This window comes from Halyomorpha halys, unplaced genomic scaffold (genome assembly GCF_000696795.3).
Source record: "Halyomorpha halys isolate HHAL.00 unplaced genomic scaffold, Hhal_1.1 Scaffold624.1, whole genome shotgun sequence".
NCBI lineage: Eukaryota > Metazoa > Arthropoda > Insecta > Hemiptera > Pentatomidae > Halyomorpha > Halyomorpha halys.
This window is the reverse complement of record NW_027106861.1, coordinates 743,423-747,553: the sequence shown is the minus strand read 5'-3', so window position 1 is coordinate 747,553 and position 4,131 is coordinate 743,423. Positions and strand designations below refer to the sequence as shown.

Genomic DNA, 4,131 nt, shown 5'->3' with positions numbered 1-4,131 from the left:
TACATTGTTTCATTCTATTCTCTTGTTCCTTTCCTCAAAGTCCAAATAATATCTTTAATTTTCTATTTAAGGAAAAACCCTCACTACTTCTTATGTCTTTATTTAATCTCCAGACAATATTTTGAACATCCGTCCATTATCTGGGTTATCTACAATTATTTGTTAAAAAAATAGATTTCATCAACCTTCTCATTCACTTGTAAATTTATATTATTCTCAATTATATTATATATTAATTACAATCATTAGATGAATTGAGGAAAGCTTATTATTTTTATGTAATTACTTTAATTATTCTATACTTCACATCTCTGAGGGATTTATCTTGATTTGTAAAATCTGTCTTATATATTTTACATAATGTATTATTTAATTATATTATTTCAATTTTTTAATTATACTTATTTGTAGACATCCCTCTACCTGCCCTTCTGTATGTTAGACTGTGCTCATCAATTTATTTGAAAAGATTTAGCCCGAGTCCACCCCATTTGTTATTATCTATTTCAGCCACACATTGATCATTGTTAAATATTTATTATGTTGATTGCGTCAAGATGAGGTTGACTTATTCCTTTCTTTTTTTTTTTTTTGTCTGATTTGAAATTTACTACATCTTTAATATTTTCAGTGAGGTATATAGATTCTATATGTTTTCTGATTTTTTAGATGAAAATTAATAATAAAATATCTTAGAGTTTTAATATTAAACTTTTTAATATCAACAATAGTCAACTCTAAAATGATTTTCGAATAAATTTTGATTCATTGGTTGTCTTAATAAGTAATTTGTAATAATTAATTCTAATTCTGAGATATCTATTGTTATTACAAGCTCTAAGATATTTTCTTCTTAATCTACTTTGAAAATGTACCACGTTGTTTTTATTATAAAACTAAGTAGGGAAAATCGCCTATATCTGAAACAAGGTCAATTTTTTTTCTGACAATGTTGCATTCCTTACTTGAAGTCAAAAGTTTGGATTATTCATTAGACCAACATCATAAACAAATACATCAGCATAAAAACAGAAATTAGGCCTGATGCATGTGGTTTCTTGACTATAAATAGAAATATGATTCTTACTTTAAATTCTTGACTCATACTTTTATCCAGAGAACTTTACTGGAGAGAATAATTTATTATAAGTAAAACTCTGATTTAATGGATATAATTATAATGAGGTGTTCAATACTGACTATACCCCCGAGCATCTTCTCTTCATGAAAATAATTATAAATTTTACTGAGTATATGGAATTGAGAATACTGATTTAGGATCGTTTAAAATGCTTTACTGTTCTACTTTGTTGCAAACTGAAAATTATCTGTTGAATATTATGTATGAGCTTATCTGTGTCTTCTGAATATCCTTCACTTGCTTCAATCTGCCTCTCATCTTAGCTTTAGCTCCCATGCTCCAACTCTGCTAGTATTTTCAGATCTGCTTTCTCTTTGCTCTTCTCTCCTCAACTTTTCAGTTCTTTTTATTTGTGTTTTTACAATCATCTTTATTACCTGTTTAATAGCTTTACTTACAGTTGTAGGATAAGTTTAGAGCCATAGTTGGATAATCAACTTGTTGGTTTTGGCCTTGCTAAAACTGAGTGACTGAATTTATTTAAATCCATAGATTAAAAGTCAATAAGGCTTTATAACTCACCTTCATACTAACACACAATATTCCATGATTTAAATTAAACCATTTTATTTATCTACTTAATTGTACTGCGTTATTTAATAATTAAAATATAATCTATAAATAAATGGAATATCGTCCGGGTGCGATAAAAAAAAAAAAAACTCAAATAGTTTTGATTAGTAGTGACAACTGTTTTAAGTTGTCACTATTTGAGGGTTTTTTTTACCGCACCTGGAGCACATTCCATTTATTAACAATAAACACACAGTCAATCAGCGATCTTCCAATAATTTATCAAACTATGTTTCCTTTCCATCTCCGGATTCTCAATAACCAGAAACCTCTTTAATATCAATCTATGTTAATATATTATTTTAATTTATGATTATGCTTATAATAAAACAAGAAGTTTTTTGAAATTCTTTATTAAATTACTTTCAAAATGATGAAATTTTGGAACCTAATAGTAATAAATCAATTCTATTGATCCTTTAATATTAAGAATGAATTTTGTTGAGTATTGATAACTATAAATTATACTTACTTAAAACAGGCCAATGTCAATCAGAAGACTTATGTATGAAATGGGAAGAGGATTAAAAAATCCTGATTTAATCAAGATTTCCCGTCGCTGTGACCTTATTAATGCAACATTGCTCCTGCTGCTGACCCTTTCTTGGTACATTCATTATAATTCCCAAATTTAAAGCCATTTTATTGCTGAAACAGAAAGAAGACAATGTCAGTGTATTCATGATTAAAAAATATGTTAAAATGTTTTAAATGTTAGTCCACATTTTAAGCATATATCAGTTGACCTATTCATTTTTTTCTTATGGATGAATTATTTAATGAACTTCCTGGGTTTTCCTATCATCACTAGATTTTTTTGTCAATAATGTGTGTAAAATGTAAAAGTTATCAAACTAGTTATGAAAGATATTTATTTCCTTTTACATTATTTTTTATTTTAAAGTAATCATTTGAGTTCTGGATGATTTCTCTCTTAAATAATGTAGAATTTATTCTGAAAATACTTTTTTATTTTAAATTTAATCTACATCACATCAAAATTGAATCAATCTCATGAAAAGCTTAGAGGATAAATACTGGTGGTAATTTGTACAATTTACCTACAAAAATTTCTTACTTTTTTTTCTTGTGCTCAAATTTCTTTATTTATATATAATTTTTTTGATAAGTGCATAAACCCTTATAACATCTAACTTTCAATTGAAGTGGTCAACATTTTTGCCATCTGCCAATCTTTAAATTCTAAAGTTTTTTTCTTTTAATATTATGATAATTGAACTTGTATGTGTAATAATTATTTCCAGAAATAGAGAGTTGTCCAATTTTTTTTTTTAGTTGCTGTTTTGTATATGATATTTTCAGTCTTCTCTTTTTGGAAACTGCTCAAAAGTGTTTGGAACATTATCAATTATATAAAATGATTTGATTTGTTCATTCATGAAACAAATAAAATCTTAATCCTGGCTAAATATGTCAGTTAGAACTTTGCAAATAGCTTTATTGAGTTCTACTAGATGGCAGAAAGTTTAGAAAAATGTGTTGAAGTAATCATTTTAATTGTTATACTTTATTAAAAAAAAAATGTTATAATTTTGTTTTTGTTTTCCTCATCAGGGTTGTTGGCAGGTTAATATTTTAATATTATCTGGGAAATTGTTTCAAGAAAATTAGTTGCATAAATTTTGATAATCTTTTTACTACTAAGATTTATTTTTTTGTTATTCCAAATTATTCTAATGTATTGTTCAAAGAGCATTTGTAATTTTATTTTTATTACAATATTTATTTTTCTCTCCTGGAAAATTGTCTCAAATTATTTTGAAATTACTCAAAAATTTGGAACTAAATAAATGAGGAGAAGATGGTTGGGGGTGCGGTCAATGAAAAACACAAATAAGTACGATTAACTTATTTTAATGTGCCAACGTTTCGGCTAGAGTTTCTAGCCTTCTTCAGGGCTAAAAACAGAACAAGATAACAACCACAGTAAGTATAGAAAAATTTTAAAAATAAAAAGAAAGTATAAACAGAAAAATTTTACAAAATAGAATTAATAAAATGAAGTGATGAGAGAAGCAGTAAATAAAATAAAATGTAATATAAATGAAATAAAATGTATACATAGGTAATTGAAAAAGTGGGCAAAATAACATAATTAAGGAAATGAAATAAAAAAAGAAAAAAATAATTAAAAAACTAAAGTTATACAATGCAAAGAAGTATGAACACATTAGTTATTATTAGTTTAAAATTAAAATATGAAAAGAAAATGAAAATTGAGAGGATGAAAATATATGTAACAATAATAGATGATAAATAACAATAAAGAGGCAAATTATAAGTATAGTGTACAAAACTTGTAACGCGGGTAAGGAAAATGGATAAAAGTGGAAAAAATAAGGGGAAAGAGTAAAATAAAGAAAGGGGAAAGAAAATAAAAACGAACCTGTTAGCTG

The 4,131-nt window shown here is 26.0% G+C and overlaps 1 long non-coding RNA gene across 1 annotated transcript in view; it reads right to left on the bottom strand.

Annotated features, from left to right (window-relative positions):
• The window catches only part of LOC106684830 (uncharacterized), a 34,936-nt gene that overhangs the window by 3,842 nt on the left and 26,963 nt on the right, over positions 1-4,131 (bottom strand). Inside the window, exon 3 of the long non-coding RNA XR_001343743.3 lies at positions 2,187-2,362. This is a non-coding gene — a long non-coding RNA (uncharacterized lncRNA). The remainder of the gene's footprint in view (positions 1-2,186; positions 2,363-4,131) is intronic.